Genomic DNA, 7198 nt, shown 5'->3' with positions numbered 1-7198 from the left:
GTGACACAACTGAAAATGAATCTTTTAAAAAAGAGAGGTTAAGATGCAAACCGTCGTTTAATCCTCCATTGGTAGATTTCAAAGGCGAAGTCAGTCTCCACTCCCATCTTTCTCTGGCACCTCCCACTCATTAACATGCTGGTTAATAAATAGACCCGGAGGGCCCGGTTTACAAACGTTGGAACCGGCTCAGCTCGCAGCGTTTGCAGAACAGCGTGCACTTCGGTCAGAAATTTGAGGGCTCACTTTCTCCACGTGTCCGGAGCAATGCCCACAGCGCTGCATCTCCTGTGGGCTCTGCTTATCCATTTACCAGGTGAGAGACGGGTTGGCTCTAATGCGTATCATCTGCAACGAAATTCGTTAAATCCTTGATTTTCGCAGGTATTACACGCGTGTTTACTTCTGATGCAACACCCAAGTCACCCAGTGGTTTCACTGTATTTTATTGTAGGAATGCTGGCAGTCACTGTCCTCCATCAGACATCAATAGCGGCACCTGTCTCTCCGGGACAAAGCACTCGGTTAGATTGTCAGATACGGAACTCAACATCTGGTAAATACAACATGTACTGGTACCGACAGCGTCCCGGGGAAAAGCCGGAGTGGGTACTAAGGCACGGGTCAGATGACTCCATACAGAGAGGAACTGGAATCACTGACCGTTTCCAACCGTCGAGAGATACCTCTGCCAACAGTTACATCCTGACCATTAGTAGCCTGGAGCCCCACGAATCCGCTGTCTATTACTGCGAGGTTTGGCAAAATGGTGTTGGATATTTATTCGGTCCGGGGACGATGCTGGATATAACAAGTAAGTGACTCTCGATCACACTTCGCAACATTTCAGATAAAAGTCCCTGTCATTCCCCAATGCTGAAAAGCTCTCCATCCCTGGAAAGCTGATGCTGTCTCTGCACCGTTGGAAGGCTCGAGCTGAGCACAGGAGACGAATCATCCGCACGAGTCAGCTCCGTCTTCCATTGCATGAGTTTTATAGACGTGATCCACAAAGTGATGAGATCACATTTCATCAGTCGAATCACTGCAGAGGCATTAGGACTACACTCCCCATATCCCGCCAGCGACTTAACTCAATCAGCCTCGGTTTAACTCCAGCGAATCTCTGTCATTACTAGTAACCCGAACGCACCGACATCCAAACCCGATAATTTTAGCCAACCACACACCTACACCCAAATTAGACACCCTCCTACCCCCAAACCCGCTATGCATACGCCGAGAACACAACATCATGAATAAATCAATGGAAAATATTCCCAGTATTTCCGTAAGTGTTTTAAACAGTGGATCAGAGTGCCCAAATAATTTTTAAGATCACATAAGTCGTCATTATTATCCCAGAAAAGCGATGAAATTTGTAGGATGTTACACAAAGGTAACTCCACGTGAAGATTCCGTGCAATCAGCAGTCTGTTCAGGGGATACGCAGGGTAATTTCGGTTAGTATGGTTTAGAGTTGGAATTGGGATTTGAATCGATGGATTCCGGCTGTCGGCAGTGCATAGTCGCATTTTATTTTTGTTACCATTTCCTGTTCCGCTGGGTACTGTACTTGGACGGCTAAAGTGCCCATCCGATTAGGGCTTCTCAAAGTGTCCTTATGCATGAACACAACATTAAATGCAACGGCCATAAATTCGTGGTTGGCTTCTACATTTGACGAGTTAGTAAGATCACGCAAGGATAGAAGTCTGATAACTTGTAAGCAATGAGTGCAGGCACTTGGTAAATGGATTTGGAGAGTGTTAAGGTAATCTTCACTCGGAATATTATGTCCCAGAGACGGAAGATTCAAAAAATCAGTGTTGGGAAGTGGAAATAATCTGGCAATTCTTTATTGACGAAGTCGTTTTTGATGGACGGAAGAACTTTATTCGGTGTTAGAATTTTGACTGATCTTCTGCATAATCGTTGGATTGTGATAATATCTCTGATATAGACTTCCGGTCTATAGACTGCTGATGGGTTGCACGAACTAATAATGTTTCTATTCTCACTCTGCCCTTTCTCTCATTCACAGGTTGAGAGTCACGGAAGCCCTCAGTTCTCCTGCTTCCTCCCTCACCGGAGGAGATCGACTCGGGTTCGGCCACTCTGTCCTGTCTGGTGTCGAGATTCAAGCCGGGTTTGCTAGCTTTGCGCTGGAGCGTGGATGGCGTCGAGACGAAAAGCGGGGTGACAACAGGCGCAGTGTCACTGGACTCCTACCAAACCTACAGTCTGAACAGTTACCTACGGATACCTACTGCTGCTTGGAAGAAGGGCTCCACCTATTCCTGCAGCGTGAACCACAGTTCGCTGACCTCCCCTCTGCGAAACAGAATCTCTTTTTCTGCCTGTGCGCATTGAGGCAGAATACGCGGATTATTTGCTCCTGTTAAAAGCAGTAAAACTCTCGTTATTAAATTTCTGGTTTATTTGCAGAAGCAGATGTTGCAGCCATTTTGTGCAAGGTAAACATGCAGTGATGTCCTCGTCTGTTAATAAACTGAATGATCAATATCTGCAGAACTGTGCGTAATGATTGCCACGTATTGAGATTCATAATGCTATAATAGTGTTCCCACCCTCCTGTGTCTGACCTAGTACCGTTTGCAGAATGCAGTAACGTTCCTTGTAGGAGGCAAACGTTTTATGTTTGGATCTTGTGTGACGCAGCTTTCAATAAAGTGTAAAAGCGGCGAGTTTATTTAGTCCATCTTTACTCCTCTGCTCAAACTACATGGAGAAGATTGGCTGTGAATACGGTTGCACTCAGGATTCGCCTGACATGGAAATAGTCCAACCAGCTCAAACGGCTCTCTCCGCCCCTCTGTGCCCTACATTGGTCTTCTCCATCTTCTACTTATTAATTTCTATTATTGAAACTCTTTATTCCTCGTCCCTTCCACTTCTTTATCCTGAATGCTAATCGCATCCACACTCTCCTCTGCTCCATAGGAATGGAATCCACCTTATTACCGTTCCTCGGACAATCGGTGACTTCGCAATTGAGAGTGTGACATTGTAAAAGTTCCCTGTGAGTTGGCCCACCCTTCTATTTGAGCGTTTAGTCTATCAGTCCATTCACACAATATGTCCATAAGGCAAAAGAGGGCTTATCAATCTCCACTAAACATTTCAATAAACAGGAGATGTCAGGGGTAGGTTTATTTACACAGATGGTGGTGAGTGCGTGGAAAGGGTTGCCGGCAGCGGTGGTGGAGGCAGATATGATTGGGCCTTTTAAGAGACTCCTAGAGAGGTACATGGAGCTTAGAAAAATAAAGTGTTATGGGTAACCTAACGTAATTTCAAAGTAAGCACATGTTCGGCTCAGCTTTGTGGGCAAAAGAGCCTGTATTTGACTGTAGGATTTCTATCTTTCTATTTCAGCTTCTAGCAAACACGTCACTGCAATCTTCATCGTCTCCTAATCATTTAAAGGCAGCATCTGGGCCTATCCGATCGAAATATTTCAATATACAATAGACAATAGGTGCAGAAGTAGACTATTCGGCCCTTTGAGCCTGCACCGCCATTTTGAGATCATGGCTGATCATCTACTATCAATACCCGGTTCCTGCCTTGTCCCCTATCCATAAGATACCTATCTAGCTCCTTCTTGAAATCATCCAGAGAATTGGCCTCCACTGCCTTCCGAGGCAGTGCATTCCAGCCCCCCACAACTCTCTGGGAGAAGAAGTTTTTCCTTAACTCTGTCCTAAAAGACCTACCCCTTATTCTCAAACCATGCCCTCTGGTACTGGACTCTTCCAGCATCTGGAATATATTTCCTGCCTCTGTCTTGTCCAATCCCTTAATAATCTTATATGTTTCAATCAGATTCCCTCTCAATCTCAATTCCAGCGTGTACAAGCCCAGTCGCTCTAACCTCTCTGCGTAAGACAGTCCAGACATCCCAGAAATTAACCTCGTGAATCTAAGCTGCACCTTCTCTACAGCCAGGATGTCCTTCCTTAACCCTGGAGACCAAAACTGTACACAATACTCCAGGTGTGGTCTCACCAGTGCCTTGTACAAATGCAAGAGGATTTCCTTGCTCTTTACTCAATTCTCTTTGCAATAAAGGCCAACATTCCATTAGCCTTCTTCACTGCCTGCTGCATTTGCTCATTCACCTTCAGTGACTGATGAACAAGGACTTCTAGATCTCTTTGTATTTCTCCCTTACCTAACTCTACTCCGTTCAGATAATAATCTGCCTTGCTGTTCTTACTCCCAAAGTGGATAACTTTCTTTCCAAAGGTCCCTCTTGAGATGAGTTGTCCGGGTCCGTTCGGACGCTCCAGCACCAGAGTATTTAAAAGGGCAGGGGAGAAGATCATAATAATAAAACATATGCAATCCAGAGTAGTCTATTCAGCTCTTTGCATCCACTCCACCATTCAATATATTTATGTTTGATATTTCAACTCACTATTGATTTCCTGCGTTTTCCGCTCGTCCTCTGATGCTCTCATGTTAATCTCTCGGAAGTCCCTGCATGGGATCTTTTATCACATGCAATGAAGTGACTGAATCTTAAAACACATACCAACTGACTACAGAGCCCCGGATGACTCTATTAACGCTCGGTCCTGTATGATCCAAAAAGGGTGTTCTTAGGAGGCATTACTGATAGGAGAAAGAGCGGGTGGCAGCTTACTGTACCCACCGGACATTCAATAATATTTCACTTAAAAAAGAATTATTTGACATAGAGTGAGCGTGTGAAGTGGAACACAAAGGTTGGTTTGAAGATGGGAATTGCAGAGACAGGAGAGAAGTATAATGAACGGCAAAATGTGTAGAGTGGCACTGTCCGGGGATCTTTTTCATACTACTAGTATAAGTACAAGGAAGAATAGTGGGTATCATTGGGATGGCGTTAACATATATATCTCACTAAAACCTGCGGATGGATGAACAGAGAGATGCCACTGAAGTTTATACACGATCGCACCGTTAATAGTCATGCTTAGGTGGAATATTTGATTCATTCCAGAGATGCAGAGTTTGTTAATGTTTGACAAGTGCTCTTCGCACTGGAGGGCTGTGTATGAGTCCAGGGTGGAAACAATCGTGTTGTTATATGCAAGACATAATCGCTATTATCCGCCGTTTATAAAATCGGTAGGACCTAACTTTGATTGTGGGGGGACTGTGAAACATTCATAAGATGCTGAGCGACCGTACTTTGTTTTTTTTTATTTTGACCACTTAATTTCCCATATTAATCAATCGGCATTGGACTCCCTCCATACGCAAGACGTTTCTAGGCAATGGAGGGCATCACAAAGCAGACCACACAACCTGCATATCTGAACATTCGGTTACATTGCGACATCAGCTTCAAGCTCAGCGCGCTTGAAAAGATTACGTGCGGAACACGATCAAATGGGACAAGCGCGTAAGGTCTAGTGGTCTGCAATACACATTTGAGTTAATGGGCCTATTTTCCTGCGGTATAACTCCGACTGGAAACACAATTTTCAATATAGTTAAATATGTTTGCGTTTCAATTACATTAAATAAAGAATTCAAAGAACTCAGAGTTCAAAGTAAAGTTTATGATGACATCGCATACATGTCACCGCATACAAACCTGAGATTTATTTTCAGCCATACTTAGCAAATCTACAGAACAGTACCTGCGTACTCCAAAGATCAGGATCTGTTAACTGTTAACAAACCGTGCAAATACACATACAAATAAATAACAATAATTAACTGCATGAAATACAATATAAAGGAGTCCTTAAATGAGTGTAGCTATCCCCTTTTGTTCAAGAGGCTGATGGTTGAGGGACGGTAACTGTTCTTGTCTTTGGTGACGCGAGCCAAAAGGCACCTGTATCTTCTACTTGATGGCAGTAGCGAAAGAAGGGTATGGCCTGGGTTGTGGGAGGTCTTATTGGATGCTGCTTTTCATGTAGATATTCTCAATAGTTGAGAGGGTTTTACCCGTTATGTTTAGGCCGAATCCTTTAATGTTTGTGACAATTTTCACTCAAAGACATTGGTGATCCCATACCAAGACGTAATTCAGCCAGTCAACCCACATTCTATCACATATCAATACAATTCTGCCAATGCTTTCGATGACATGTCGAAGCTCCACAGACTCCTGAAGAAGTAGAGACGCAATCGGGCTTCCTTCGCAATAATACTTACATTATGGGTTCAAAACAGATTCTCTGAGATAGAGACACCCAGGACTTCAAAGTTTTTGATGCGCTCCACTTCTGGCTAATGGAAGCAACTCATACAAAACGCTAAAGTAACTAAGCAGGCCAGGTATTATCTATAGAAATAAAGAACAGTCGACGTTCTGGATTTCCAGCAGATTTTCTATTTCGGCTCGAAACATCGACTGTACTTTTTTTTCTATAAATTCTCGCTAGTCTGCTGAGTTCTTTCAGCATTTTGGGTGTTGCTCTTGGATTTCCAGATCTCCAGATTTTCTCTTGTTTGCGACTGGCTCATGGAACTAGAAATCCCCCTCCTATGATTTAGTAATAATCCTATAACGCACTTTCAAAGAAAAAAAAACATAATTATACTCAAAATCTGGTTTATTATCACCGATGTACGCCGTGATATGTATTGGTTTGCGACAGCAGTACAATGGATGTCATAGAAATTCAGAAAATCGTGAGTATGAGTCTTCAGGCTCCTTTTCCTGCTTTCGGATGGTATTAATGAGAAGTGAACATGTCCTGAGTTATAGTGTTCCTTAGTGATAGATGCCAAATGGCATGTCTGGCACCTCGGCACCTAGGTACACAGAGTTCAAACTTCAAAGTAAATTATTATCAAAGTGTGCATATCTCACCATATGCACCCTGAGATTCATTTTCTTGCGGGTATACACAGTAAATCCAAGAAACACATTAGAATAAACGTAGAACCACATACATCAGGATGGACAAGCACCCAATATACAAAACACAATAAACTGCAAATACAGACGATAATAGTAGTAGTTGTAGTATGTAGTAGCAATAGCAATCATAATAGTTTATTATTATTATTATCATCATCATCATCATCATCATCATCATTATTATTAAACCGTATACTAAAATAGAAGCCTGATCCAGTTTTACAGTCAGATTATCACAAATTATATTATGAGTGATCGGTCATTACAGATACGACAGTCCATAATATCTGTCTGGATATAATACAA

The 7198-nt window shown here is 42.9% G+C and overlaps 1 pseudogene; it reads left to right on the top strand.

Annotated features, from left to right (window-relative positions):
• The first annotated feature begins 267 nt into the window (after positions 1–267).
• Positions 268–2459, top strand: LOC140735134 (immunoglobulin lambda-1 light chain-like; annotated as a pseudogene).
• The last annotated feature ends 4739 nt before the right edge of the window (positions 2460–7198 follow it).

Source organism: Hemitrygon akajei, chromosome 11 (assembly GCF_048418815.1).
Source record: "Hemitrygon akajei chromosome 11, sHemAka1.3, whole genome shotgun sequence".
Classification (NCBI taxonomy): Eukaryota; Metazoa; Chordata; class Chondrichthyes; order Myliobatiformes; family Dasyatidae; genus Hemitrygon; species Hemitrygon akajei.
Note: the sequence above shows the minus strand (reverse complement) of the source record. Positions and strands in the feature narration are given on the sequence as shown.